Below are 15005 nucleotides of genomic sequence, written 5' to 3'. Positions count from 1 at the left end.
CACTGGATCTCCATCACCGCACATGCGCAGAGCCGCACATGCGCATACAACCGGCCCCATATCGCAACACTGGCACCAAGACGCTTCACGTCATGCGTAGACGAATCATACCTCGCCGTCATATGTTCAAACGTTTATACAGATTTACATCGCCTTTATTCACTCACGCATTTATATAAATCATACGGAGTGCATTTATACAGAGTTCACATCGCAATCATACACTTCGCACACTACATTTATACAAATCATACATCACATGTACACACAATCATCAAGCTTATTATTTCAATAAACATATTAATTTACTATCATCTCTCTCAAACGTGAGTTCTTCTTGGCGTACCCCCAACCGAACGAACCCGGATTCCGGCGAGCTATACCGCGCCCGAAAAGGCTCACACGGTTTCAACCTAATAAGAGCTACATAAAGATTATTCGTCCATATAAAGAAGTTTAGACAAAAATTTATTTTATTTTATGTAATATTTTATTTAGTAGATTGTTGTCATAAATGTCTCTATAAATTTTTCTTTTAGTTATCTACAAAGTTAATATCACAAGTCAATATTATAAAAATGTAATTCAATAAATCATTCTCATTCTATCTGAAACCATAAACCGGTATACACGAATCTTTTGTCTTACACACAAGAAAATTAATAGGAAATTCATCAGTAACTTAAGATAAACGAACTTAAAATCTAACTCTTACTACTTGTAGAATCAAAGTTGATGATCAAATATGGTTGATGAGTGAATTGCGGGCTAGACTTGCCCAATGCTGGTTGAGGTAGTCCGCACAGATTTGTTTTGCACGCACAGTATTAATAGAACGCACTGTTTTGATTAAAAAAGTGCACTCCGGTGCACTAGCAATGCTTAGCAAAAATCAATTTCGGTGATTTAGTGAAAATTTTATAAGTACCGGGTAAACGAGTTGCGGAGAATTCGGGGTGAGACTTCCGTATGCGACCTCCATCCGATTTTGATGAAATTTTACAGGCACGTAGTACTTACTGAATGTAGTCGAAATCCAAAGTGCTAATATATGGAAATGCCTAATTTCCGAGAAATTCAAATTTTAATTATCTGACTACATTAACGATTTTTAAGATTTCCATATGAAAAAATGATTAGAATTCATAAATATTTAGCTGAAATGTTTCATTTCATTAATATTTCACTCGGTTATAGGTACCAATGTCTCAAAATATTATTAACAGCAAAAAAAAATACAAAATTAAAAAAGATTAGAGCATCAAGAGCCGTCGCAGTAAGTTAGTGCAAAAATTTTAATTTTTTTTTATAGAAATTCATTCGTCTACATTACAGACATTTAAATTGTGCATCTATCTCGTTGTCAGATAGAGATACATAAAATGTACGAAAAATTAAGTACATTGTTCTCACGTATGGAGAATTATAATGTATGAATAAAAAATATTGAAAGAAAAGAAAAAACGAGAGAAAAAATATCTGGTTACGAGTGACTAAATCAGGACATTTTATGTATCTTTATCTGAGATCGGTGCACAATTTAACTGTCTCTAATGTAGACGAATTAATTTCTATAAGAAAAATTAAAATTTTTGCACTAACTTTCTGCGACGGCTCTTGATGCTTTTCTATTATATTATATTTGATAGTTATCAGCATATAAGCCTTTCCATTGTATATATTTTAAAAAAGTTTATTTTCTTAAATTTTTTGACATAATCAACGTCTGAACAATATTAGCAGCTAAAAACTAAGCTAAGCTAACTAAAATATAACCAAATTTAATGTGAACTATGTGAATATAAATTAAATTAAACCCTTTTTTTATATGCTAAAAATGAATTTGTAAAGATTAGCATAGACCTTTATGCAAGATTTGAATGTAAGCGACATAACGCTTTCATTTTTCACCTTCTTATATTGATAAGTCTACCACATATTAAAGTACATAGTCATATACACATAATAGAATCAGAAAAAGTATGAACAAAATTTTTCCATATTTTAAAGCAAAATACATCTAAAGGTTGTACAAGACTAATCGTTTTTTTTCGGTATCATTGAGATCTATATTTGTTTATCTTCTGGTATAAATTGTTCCAATTGTGCTGAGCAATGTCCTGTCCATAAATCGAGAAGTAGCAAACTTTTTTTCTCCAGTATTCGATAGATATACTTGTTGAAACCAAGTTTTAAAGTGATGACTTGCAAGTTTCCTCGATTTTGAAGCTGCAACGTAAATGTTAGAAAACTTTAATAGAGTTTCCTGTACTCGTGGTCCAAAAATATTAATTGATTCCTTTAATACAAGATATAGAGATGAAATAAGTTGTCCACTGACAGATTTAATATGCTGAGTAGTTTCAAATTGCTTAAGAAGTGGCCGCCCTGCTGAGGGATAGTGTTGTGTAGGAGACGGACCCTCTTTTTTGAGATGCACCACTCGGTCGCGGCTAAGTATCACTTGACGACACTACTCGCAACTAGTCCGATTCGCGGCCCGAACTACTCGAAAAATTGTGAAGAAAGATGGCGGAAATTGTTAGAAAAATGACTGTCGGAGCCACCAGAACACGGGTTTTTATACTCTTTTCTTGAGGTGGATCCATTTGAAAAATCTTATATTTTTGAGGCGGGGATCGAATAGGAATTAATTTTACAAGAAGATTTTTAATGCGGGAAAGGATGGCGTCACTTTCAACTAATAGGATTAAGTTTAGATAATTATGTTACTTGTGATGGGAATAGGAGAAAAGGGGCCCTAACGAATAAAGAGTAGCGTTGGTTCGGGTCCATATACGATGAGGGTGGGTTTTTGATGTGGCGTAATTCGGTTGGTTTTAATTAACATCGGTGGAGTGTATCTCGATGCCTTAAAATCTAGGTGGGCGTAGTCTTTAGACCATAAGATAGAACGATGGGTGGTTTATAGAAGTGCTTGCCCCGATTCCAGGCTTTCTGATTGGAGGGTTGAGAATTGGTGTATACAAGTTCATGGGGCCTTGGGTCACTGATCTAATAAATTTGACAGTTTATGACTGTCGCGTGCCCCTGGAGTCGCGTGGAGAGTATAGCTAATGCATCTTGGTTTCCCAGACCTACTGAACACGTGCACCGTGTCAAGTTTCACACCTTCTCAGCGTTTGACTGCGGTCATTGCCCGGTCATTACCCAGTACATCCTATCGATTATTAAATAGGGTTCCCGTAGTTGGAATTCATGGGTATGGGCTAGCTGCTGACAAGTGACAGTTTTATTCTTACTTTTTTTTTCTTACTTTTAAACATCTGGAGTCGGCTGAAGATACAGTAGAGTTTCGATTTTTTCGACTTTCTTGGCGCCCATAGGCACACTGAGTGGTCAAGATTGTTTGAAATATCGATGCCACCTGCTACTTTTCTCCGTGAGAAAGCTCGAGCTCGCAATGTCTCATGAGAAAGGCAGCTCCGGCGTTAAAATATTCTTTAAAAATTTTGTTGGTCCCGCGTTTAGTAGCTCTGGTATTTAATGTTGTGCCTTATTCAAAAAGAAAAAAATCGTGGAGTCTGATCAGAATGTATCAGTGTTGTTATAAAAATTAAACAACACTCAGTTTGATGATTCATGGTTAATAGATAATGGAGCAACTGACCATGTATGCAAACATAAAGAATGGTTTGATAAATATAAACCAATAGCTAATGAAGTAATTTATTCGGCAGATAGTAAATCGAGCGACATTTTGAAGGCTGTAGGTGTAGGCGATATAAAGATACAAACTTATATCGGGAATAAAAAATTTGACTTAACGTTACTTAATGTATATCATGTTCCCAATATAAGACGCAATTTATTGTCAGTTTCGCAAATAAAGAAGAAACACAAAAAACTTATGATAGACAATGGAAAACTTAAGATTCAGGATAAAGGGAATAGATGATAGTGGGGGAAGCCCTATATAGAGATGGTCAATATTGTTGCGCCCAGGCTTCTTCGTCGCTGATGCTGCGTGCAGTCAGCTGAGAGACCGATCGATAATATCGATTGGTCGTTCAACGGTTCGAGAAGCTGTTTTTTAGCAGCTGAAATGTTATAAACAATCTCCATGGTAATATTGTTTAGACGTCTCTATGACAGTTTGTAAATAAACTGTGAGACGTCAGATTGTCGGGAGCTGTCTGCTCGAGCGGACGTGTGCAACGGCTCTGATCTTTAAATCGTATTTCCGGCTATTCGTTGTATTATACGGTTCTTATTAAAGTTGTTCTTTGTTCTGTTAAAGTGTTGTTGTTGTGTTATTTTAATTTCTGCGAGTTTCATTGACGTGTGCGATACCTCGTTCCGCGGGCTCAACATTTTGGAGGTTCGTCCGGGATCGGAACGATTATTCGGTGGTGCAGTGCAGTGCGGAACAGTGGTTTCATCATGTCAATGGTTCACTCGCCGAGAAAAACACGTTCCCAGATTGCATCAACGTCGGCTGAGTCGAATTGCTGCACGCAATTCTGCAGGAGCTCGGACAGCTTCGGGAGGAGCGGAGACAGGAGCGGGCACAAGTTTAAACGGAATTAAGACAGCGGAACGAGGCGCTGAGCAGATTGGAGCAGCAAATTAACCAGATAAGTCGTTCCAATAATAATACCGGGAATGGCGATCAGGGCGAGAGTTCTGCGACGGGAAATGTTTCATACGCGCTCGTAAATTCAGTGTCGGTGAATTTAGAGTATAAATTAAAACCAGATATGTATGACGGGACGAGATCGTTAAGGGAATTCTTTTCTCAGCTTAATTTAATCGCGAGTGCAAATAATTGGACGGAGAATGCAAAAACTATTGCGTTAGCATCTTGTCTTAAGGGAAAGGCAAGAACGGTATTAGATTGTGTTTTGGAAATCGAAAATTTAAGTTTCACAGAATTAAAATCAAAATTAGAGTTACGATTTGGTGAGGGTCATCTCTCAGGGACGTATTACACGTAATTTATAAATAGACGACAAAAATTTGGTGAGGAAATATCGAATTTAGGCGCTGACATAGAAAGGTTGTCAAAATTAGCCTATTCAGAATATTTGGCGGAAGTCCGGGAAAAGATAGCGTGTGCGCAATTTGTTAATGCGCTAAATGATCAATTCATAAAACGGACTCTTCAATTAGAGGAAGTTTCCTCATTAAAATTAGCAATTGAGAGAGCGAAAACCATAAAAGAAATAAATGAAAATAATTTTTCAGAAATAAAAAGAAAGAAATTTGAAAGATTCGAAAAAGATAAAAGACAGAATAAAAATTATAATTTTTCTGAAAAATTGGAACTAAAAAAAGGGATAATAAAAAAAAAGTAAAATAAGAATTTTAATAAAAATAATTTTAATAAAAATAAAAGCAGTTTTCCGAAAAATGATAAGGAATGTTGGCAATGTGGAAAGTCAGGACATTTCCGAGCAGAGTGTCCGGTTTTAATAAAAGAAAAGTCAACAAACTAGGTTTTGTCGAATTGTTCGGGAAAGATTCGACAAAGAGCAAGGAGGCCCCGAAAAGAAAATTAAGATTAAGTCGTATTCAGAAAAAAAAGTTTTGTTTTAAAGGATTAATTAATGAAAGACCGTGTTTATTTAGAGTTGATACGGGTGCGGATGTTTCGATTTTAAGTAGTCGAATGGTAGAAATGTCGGAAGTTTATAATAATTCGGGAAATGTAAGATTAATTTATCCCACGGAAGAAGAAATTTTGATTTGTTTTCGGACGAATGCAAAAGTGAAATTAGGGAAATATTCATTGGACTTGTCTCTTTTAGTCGCGGAAATTAGTGTCGATTGTATTCTAGGAATAGATTTCTTGTCAGCAACAAATGCGGAAGAAAGTCTTCGGTCCGCATTAGGATTGACTGGGAAAGAGTTTGCTTGCTTGTGCACGGTTAAATTTTTAAAAAGATGAAATTTCTTTTGCTTTAAGGGAATTATTTGAACAAGATTCCGAAAATTTAGATTCTTCTCAAAAAGAAATGTATGCAAAAGTTTTGCGAGATTATCAAGACGTTTTCTCGGAAGAAGTTATCGCGGGAAATTGTGGTTTAATAAAACATGAAATAGACGTAGGAAATTCGCATCCTATTAAACAGACACCTCGTCGGATCCCTCTTTATTTGAGAGCTGAGGTAGAGGAAATAATAAAAGAAATGGAGAAACAAGGTGTAATAGAAAGATCGCAAAGTCCATGGTTATCTCCTGCAATTATGGTAAGGAAGAAAGATAGATCACTTCGTTTCTGTGTTGATTTCCGAAAAATCAATACTGACAATAAAAGATTCTTATCCTCTATCACGAATAGACGATACGATTAATCAGCTTTCCGGAAATTCTTGGTTTTCCACTCTTGACCTTAAGTGGATATTGGCAAATTAAAATTTGTCCTGAAGATAAAGAGAAAACAGCATTCTCGTTAGGAAACGGTTTATGGCAATTCACTGTAATGCCTTTTGGGTTGTGCAATGCTCCGGCAACATTTGAACGATTAATGGAGCAAGTTTTGTGTGATTTAATATCAAAAATTTGTTTAGTATACTTGGATGATGTAATAATTTTTGGGAATACTTTTGAGGAAATGTTGCAGCGGTTGGAAACTGTCTTTTTACGATTTAGATCTGCTCATCCTAAGCTTAATCCAAAGAAATGTTCTTTTCTTAGGAATTCTGTGAAATTTTTAGGGCATGTTATCTCTAAAGAAGGAGTGATTACTGATCCAGAAAAAATAATTGCTGTAAAGGATTGGTTCCTCAAAACAAGAAGCAATTGCGTAGTTTTTTAGGATTTTGCTCATATTACAAAAAATTCGTGAAAGAATTTTCTTTTTTTAGTAAAATTTTATACACTTTGACAGAGAATCAAATAAAATTTGAATTTCAATGTCAGTTAGCATTTGAGAAACTTAAGCAAGCTTTAATTTCTTCTCCAATTTTATCTTTTCCTAAGAAGGAAGGAAAATTCATTTTGGACACAGATGCTTCCGATCATAGCATAGGTGCAGTATTATCGCAAAAACAAAATGAAAAAGAGAAAGTCATTGCTTATTTCAGTCAAGTTTTAACAAAGGCTAAAAGAAATTATTGTGTAACCCGTCGAGAACTATTAGCGATTGTTAATTCAATAAAGAATTTTCATCATTATTTATTTGGAAGGAAATTTCTAGTCCGAACTGATCATGTTTCCTTACGATGGTTAATGTCCTTTAAAGAGTTGGAAGGACAATTGGCACGTTGGTTGGAAAGAGTCCAACAATATGACTTTGAAATTTTATATAGAAAAGGAAAATTTCATGGCAATGCTGACGGACTTTTAAGACGACCTTGTTTAAAGGATCTTTGTAATTATTGTGTAAAAGTAGAATCTAAAGAAAAAGAAAATAGAAAAGAAAAAGTTTGCCGAATCATTTTAGAAGGAAATGATTTTATAAATTGGAGGAGGGAGCAACTTGAAGATCCTATAGTTTCTTTATTCTTGAAAGGAAAGGAGGCTGGTATACGTCCTTCATGGCAGGAAGTGATTGAGAAGGGATCTTCAGCTAAGGTTTATTGGAATAATTGGGATGCCTTAATTCTTCAAAAAGGGATATTATTAAAAAAATGGGAGTCACCAACTTTGAAAAATCAAGTTCTTTAGATTGTTGTTCTTCAAAAGAAGTTTGATTTAATTTTGAAAGAAGTTCACGATTCTTCTTCAGGTGGGCATTTTGGAGTGAATAAAACTTTAGCAAAAATTCGTCAGGGATTTTATTGGGCAAAAAAGATGTGGAGGATTGGTGTCGTTCCTGCGAGATATGTGTAGCTAAGGTTGGTCCTTCAGGGAAGGGGAAATCTCCTTTGCAAATTTATAATGTGGGAAATCCTTTCGATAAAGTAAAATATCAAATGGATATTTTAGGTCCACTTCCAATGACCTATTTTGGAAAGAAATATTTGCTTGTGATAACTGATTGTTTTTCAAAATGGGTAGAAGCAATTCCTTTGAAAAATATAAAAACTGTAACGGTCGCTGAAACTTTTGTTGAACAGATTGTTTCTAGGCATGGTGTTCCATTGGAGGTACATACAGATCAAGGAAAATGTTTTGAGTCACGTCTCTTTCAAGAAATCTCAAACTTATTAGGAATAAAGAAAACAAGAAAGGAAAACAAGAACAACCGCTTTACATCCTCAGTCAGATGGACAAATGGAGAAACAACAGCGGACAATTTTGAATTATTTAGCCAAATTTATTTCTTCTAATCAGAAAGATTGGGATCGGTGGATTCCGATGTTTTTGTTGGCTTATCGTTCTTCGAAGCATGAAACAACAAAACTCACTCCTTCAAAAGTTTATTTTGCTCGAAATTTGCGAATTTCTTTGGATTTGTTACGTGGTGTTCCTCCAGGAGAAGAAAATCATCAATTGACGTAGAATTATATTCTGAATTTAAGAAAGAAATTAAATACAATACATGAGAATGTGCAATGTTCTCTTAAAATAAAATCGGAAAAGGTTAAATCCATTTATGATCGAAAGACTAGGGATGTAAATTTTTCTGTAGGACAAAAAATTTGGTTCTTTAATCCACAACAAATCATAGAAAAAGCTCCGAAGTTGCAAAACCAATGGAAAGGTCCGTATAAAATTGTTAAAAGAATAAGTGATGTTTATTGCATTCAGAAATCATTCAAGCATAAGAGAAAAGTTGTTCATGCGAATAGGTTGGCTTTATTTTATGAAAAATAAAAAAAAAAAAAAATTGAAACATCCGTTAATCTGTATTAATGAAAGAAATAAAAAAATAATTTCTTTATGTGTTTAGAAATTAATTTTGTTCATTTGATTCTGCTTATTTTCTTTCTGTTTAGAGTTTCCTGAAAAGAAAAGAGGAGGAGAAAGGATATTTGAAGAAAGGAGTTTGAAGGTTTGAAGAAAGGAAGTGGAGAAAGGATATTTGAAGAAAGGAGTTTGAAGGTTTTAAGAACGGAAGTGGAGAAAAGATATTTGAAGAAAGGAGTTTGAAGGTTTTAAGAACGGAAGTGGAGAAAAGATATTTGAAGAAAGGAGTTTAAAGGTTTGAAGAAAGGAAGTGGAAAAAGGATTTTGGAAGAAGGAATAAAGACAAAGTTAGAAAGAAAAATGGAAAAAAGAAAAGAATTTTAAAGCTTTCATAGGAGACTGCTTCGCTCACGGTTTTTGAGCCGTGGTTTTCCCGTGAGCCGAAGGGTGAATGCCGAAGCAGTGGGCTTGAGAAGTCTTTTTTAGGGCGATGGGTTCACGGTGAATACCCCTGTCTTGTCCGAAAATAAGAAATTAGAAAGCAAAAAAAGCCAGAAAAATTTGAGAAGAAAGTCGATTGGATACTAGAAAATGGAGCTCGGTAACCTGCAGCAAAAGTAGCTCAGGGTAGAGCAAGAGACCATATAGGTATCCTGGAATCGACGCTAGAGAGTTCGACGACAGAATCTTTCATGATCCTGAAAGTGTTTGATTGGGAATTTCGACGCTCGGTAATCTGTAGCAGCAGCTCAGGGTAGGGCAGGAAGTCGTAATGTCACTCTGGAGTCAACACTAGAAGACATGAAGACTACAGTCAGCCCATTTAGCCAAGACAATTGTCGGGACGACAATTTTGAAAAAGGGGGGCAGTGTTGCGCCCAGACTTTTTTGTTGCTGATGCTGCGTGCAGTCAACTGAGAGACCGATCGATAATATCGATCGGTCGTTCAACGGTTCGAGAAGCTGTTTCTTAGCAGCTGAAATGTTATAAACAATCTCCATGAGGTACGTTCCACTTGGCGATCGCAACGCTTGTGGAATCATTTTATCTTTGTTTTTCATCGAAAGTTAAAGAAAGATAGATAATGTTCGCGAACGTTGCGATCACCAAGTGGAACTCAGCCATGGTAATATTGTTTAGACATCTTTATGACAGTTTGTAAATAAACTGTGAGACATCAGATTTTCGGGAGCTGTCTGCTCGAGCGGACGTGTGCGACGGCTCTGATCTTTAAATCGTATTTCCGGTTATTCATTGTATTATACGGTTCTTATTAAAGTTGTTCTTTGTTCTGTTAAAGTGTTGTTGTGTTATTTTAATTTCTGCGAGTTTCATTGACGTGTGCGATACCTCGTTCCGCAGGCGCAACAATATATATTCAAAGCTAAAGTAATAAAAAATAGAAATAAGTTAAACCAAAGGGAAACATATATTATGTATATTGATAAGTTAACGGATAATGAAAAGTGACACAAAAGATTCTGTCATATAAACATGAAGACTATTCAAGAATTATTTAGAAAGGATTTAGTCAGAGGGTTGAATAATGTAAACATAACTGACACACATTGCAGTATTTGTAATGTTAGTAAATCGACAAAAGCGCCTAAAGCATTAAGTTGTAGACAAACAAGAAAACGTATTAGAGCTAATTTATTTCGATTTATGCAGCCCTATACCGATAAAGTCAATTGATAGAGCAAAGTATATTTTAATATTCACTAATGATTACTCCAGGAAAGTGACGATATATTGTTTATGGAGTAAAGATAAAATAGTTAATACATCTGTAAATACATAATTAGAATAGAAAAAAAGACAGATAGAAAGGTAAAGAGATTTAGAAGTGATAATGGATTAGAGTACTGTAACAAAGCTCTTAAACGAATGAAATGGGGATAAAACATGAACGAACAAGTAGATACATCACAAATGAACGGAATAACAGAACGAATTAGTAGACGAATTAGTAGACCATTACTAGATCTAGTACGAGCGATACTTAGAAACGCTGAATTACCTGAAAAATTTTGGGCAGAAGCAGTAATTGCGAGTTACGTTAAAAATAGAGTCATTTATTCGTCTATCAATGACATTCCAGAAAGAATTTGGACGAGAAATAAACCGAGCGTAAAACATTTAAAAGTTTATGGTTGTTTAGCCTATGTATATATTACTAAACAGAGTAGGCATAAGCTCGATTCTAAAGGAAGAGAATGCATACTCGTTAGATATTCAAATCAGACAAAAGGGAATAGATTATGGGATTCAAAAAAATGCGATGTAATACAAACGAAACATGTAGAGTTTTTTGAAGATGTTTGTAGGTATGAATATATTTATAGTAAGAGAATATTCGAAATTCTCTTTACTGATACTGTTGATATAGATAAAGTAGGTAATGTAGATACTGTAGATGAAGATGACGAATCAGAGATAGTTGAAACGCATGAAAATAATGCAGACAGTAATGCGGGATCTATCAATTCGCAAAAAACTGTATCAGAGAGAAAACGTAGTGTAGGTAGACCAAGGAAAGTAGTCAGAAATCCATGGGGTTGTGTACGCAAACCTAAGAATATAGAACTTAATTTAACAGAAATAATTGAACCAATCACGTACGAAGAAGCAGTAATGTCACCACAATCGAAAGAGTGAGAGATAGCAATGAACAAAGAGTTAAAAAGCTTGAATGATAGAAATACATGGAGATATTAAGTAAACCAGAAAACGTTAACTGTAGGAAGTAAATGGATTTATAAAGCTAAAACAGATAGGTTAGGTAAAATAATGGGATACAAAGAGTAGTTGCGCAAGGTTTTTCTCAAAAGAAAGATACAGATTATTTGGAATCATATGCAGCAGTCGCAAACATTTCATTAATTAGATTGTTGATAGGTATGTCAATATCGCATAATTGGAAGATGTATCACTTAGATGTTAAATGTGCATATTTTTACAGAAAATTAAAAGAAATTTATATGAAATTGCCGCCCGGACACAAAGATTACAATATAAAAGTAGCGAAACTATTAAGGCTAATATATGGATTAAAACAATCAGAACGTAATTATCGAGACGGCATTCGCCAATATGGACAAGAACGCGTTGCAGAGAGCGTGCCAGCGCTTTAGGTCGAGGATCGAAGCAGTCATCGAAGCAAAAGGGGGTTATTATAGCTGGTTAAAGTTTGGAACGTTCCTGGAACGATTTTTTAAAAATGATTTGTCGCTCTTGTTCTTTTGCAGGGAGAAAGTTTTGAGACCCACAAACAAAGTACAAAAGAGACCGATCCGATACATGCGTCGGAAGACACCCTTATACCCGAAAAACAACCCCCAAAATCACTTAAACAATTCTAGCCAAGCTAAAAATGACTTGTCGCTCTTTTCCTTCTGCACAGAGAAAGTTCCGAGGCCCTTACACGACATGCAAAAAAGACCGATTTGATACATGCGTCGGAAGACACCCTTATACCCGAAAAACCACCCCCAAAATCACTTAAACCATTCTAGCCAAGCTAAAAATGACTTGTCGCTTTTTTCCTTCTGCATGGAGAAAGTTCCGAAGCCCTCACACGACATGCAAAAGAGACCGATTTGATACATGCGTCGGAAAACACCCTTATACTCAAAAAACCACCCCAGAGCGTCTAAAAAATCCTTGCCTAACAAAAAATAACTTGTCGCTCTTTTCCTTTAGCATAGAGAAAGTTCTGAGGCCCTCACATAACATATAAAACAGACCGATCCGATACATGCGTCGGAAAACACCCTTATACCCGAAAAACCACCCCCAAAATTACTTAAACAATTCTAGCCAAGCTAAAAATGCGTCGGAAAACATACCGACGCATACATGCGTCGGAAAACACCCTTATACCCGAAAAACCACCCCCAAAATTACTTAAACAATTCTAGCCAAGCTAAAAATGACTTGTCGCTCTTTTTCTTCTGCACAGAGAAAGTTTCGAGGCCCTCACACGACATGCAAAAAAGACCGATTCGATACATGCGTCGGAAGACACCCTTATACCCAAAAAACCACCCCCAAAATTACTTAAACAATTCTAGCCATGTTAAAAATGATTTATCGCTCTTTTCCTTCTGCCCGGAAAAAGTTCCGAGGCCCTCACGCGACATGCAAAAGAGACCGATTTGATACATGCGTCGGAAACACCCTTATACTCAAAAAACCACTCCAGAGTCTAAAAAATTCTTGCTTAGCAAAAAATAACTTGTCGCTTAGAATGGTTTAAGTGATTTTGGGGGTGGTTTTTTGGGTATAAGGGTGTCTTCCGACGCATGTATCAAATCGGTCTTTTTTGCATGTCGTGTGAGGGCCTCGGAACTTTCTCCGTGCAGAAGGAAAAGAGCGACAAGTCATTTTTAGCTTGGCTAGAATTGTTTAAGTAATTTTGGGGGTAGTTTTTCGGGTAAAAGGGTGTCTTCCGACGCATGTATCGAATCGGTATTTTTTTCATGTTGTGTGAGGGCCTCGAAACTTTCTCTGTGCAGAAGGAAAAGAGCGACAAGTCATTTTTAGCTTAGCTAGAAATGTTTAAGTGATTTTGGGGGTGGTTTTTCGGGTATAAGGGTGTCTTCCGACGCATGTATCGAATCGGTCTCTTTTGCATGTCGTGTGAGGGCCTCGGAACTTTCTCCGTGCAGAAGGAAAAGAGCGACAAGTCATTTTTAGCTTGGCTAGAATTGTTTAAGTGATTTTGGTGGTGGTTTTTCGGGTATAAGGGTGTCTTCCGACGCATGTATCGAATCGGTCTTTTTTGCATGTTGTGTGAGGGCCTCGGAACTTTCTCTGTGCAGAAGGAAAAGAGCGACAAGTCATTTTTAGCTTGGCTAGAATTGTTTAAGTGATTTTGGGGGTGGTTTTTCGGGTATAAGGGTGTCTTCCGACGCATGTATCAAATCGGTCTTTTTTGCATGTCGTGTGAGGGCCTCGGAACTTTCTCTGTGCAGAAGGAAAAAAGCGACAAGTCATTTTTAGCTTGGCTAAAATTGTTTAAGTGATTTTGGGGGTTGTTTTTCGGGTATAAGGGTGTCTTCCGACGCATGTATCGGATCGGTCTCTTTTGTACTTTGTTTGTGGGTCTCAAAACTTTTTCTCTGCAAAAGGACAAGAGCGACAAATCATTTTTTAAAAATCGTTCCAGGAACGTTCCAAACTTCAACCAGCTGTTATTATTGTGATAGGAATTGCACAGAATAACTATCGTATATACATATATATCAAGAAAGAAAAACTTATATTTATGCACGTACAACACTGATAATAATAATACGCACTGAGAGTACAAGAATACAGTTCAAGGAAAGATAACTATACTACTCGAAAGAAACTGCGAAAAAGATAATAATAAAGATACAGTATTACTACGCCCAGATATTGCATAGCAGACGCCCATGCGCACCGATTGTCACGCGCCAAGCCGAGAGGGCGCCAAACACGAAATTCTACTTGTAACACTCCCATCAATTGAGTGTTTGAGCTGTTTCGACAAACATTATTTGTAGATTTTTTTGATTAGTTTCAAACTTATTTTTAAGCAAAGCTTTCGTAAGGATGTTTGCTAGTTGTTGACTTGACGGAACATATTTTAGTTCAATTTGTCCATTACTGTAAATTTCGCGTATAAAGTGAAAACAAACATCAATATGCTTTGTTCGTTTGTGAAACTCAGAGTTTTTGATTAACTTAATTGAGCCTTGATTATCAAGCCGGAGTTGAGTTGAACGGACGTCGTTGACTCCCACCGATTCCATAAGGCGTCGCATCCAGATAGCTTCTTTGGTGGCATCACTGGCGGATATATACTCCGCCTCGGTTGTTGACAGGGCAACTATCTTCTGACGGATAGATTGCCATGACACTGGTCCACCACAGTGCATGGTCACGTATCCACTCGTTGATCGTCGGGTATCTGTGTCCGCAGCATAGTCTGAGTCGGAATATATTACGAGTGGTTCAGCAGCCATACCATCGTATACAATTCCATAACTAGCTGTTTCTTTTGCATATCAAATGATTCGTTTTACTGCCGTCCAGTGTTCGCTGGTTGGTTTTTCCAAATAGCGGCTTACTACTGCTACTGCAAACATCATATCGGGTCGCGTGGTACATGCAGCAAACATAAGAGATCCAACAGCCTCTCTATATGGAAAGTTTACTATTGTGTCCATCACTCCATCCTTTGTAGATTTTTCGAGATGAAGACCCGCTTCCATCGGTG

At 36.4% G+C, this 15005-nt stretch overlaps 1 protein-coding gene across 2 annotated transcripts in view; it reads left to right on the top strand.

The window, feature by feature from the left end:
• The window catches only part of DCX-EMAP (Doublecortin-domain-containing echinoderm-microtubule-associated protein), a 587536-nt gene that overhangs the window by 63770 nt on the left and 508761 nt on the right, over positions 1–15005 (top strand). The window lies entirely within an intron of this gene.

This window comes from Linepithema humile, chromosome 3 (genome assembly GCF_040581485.1).
Source record: "Linepithema humile isolate Giens D197 chromosome 3, Lhum_UNIL_v1.0, whole genome shotgun sequence".
Classification (NCBI taxonomy): domain Eukaryota; kingdom Metazoa; phylum Arthropoda; class Insecta; order Hymenoptera; family Formicidae; genus Linepithema; species Linepithema humile.
Note: the sequence above shows the minus strand (reverse complement) of the source record. Positions and strands in the feature narration are given on the sequence as shown.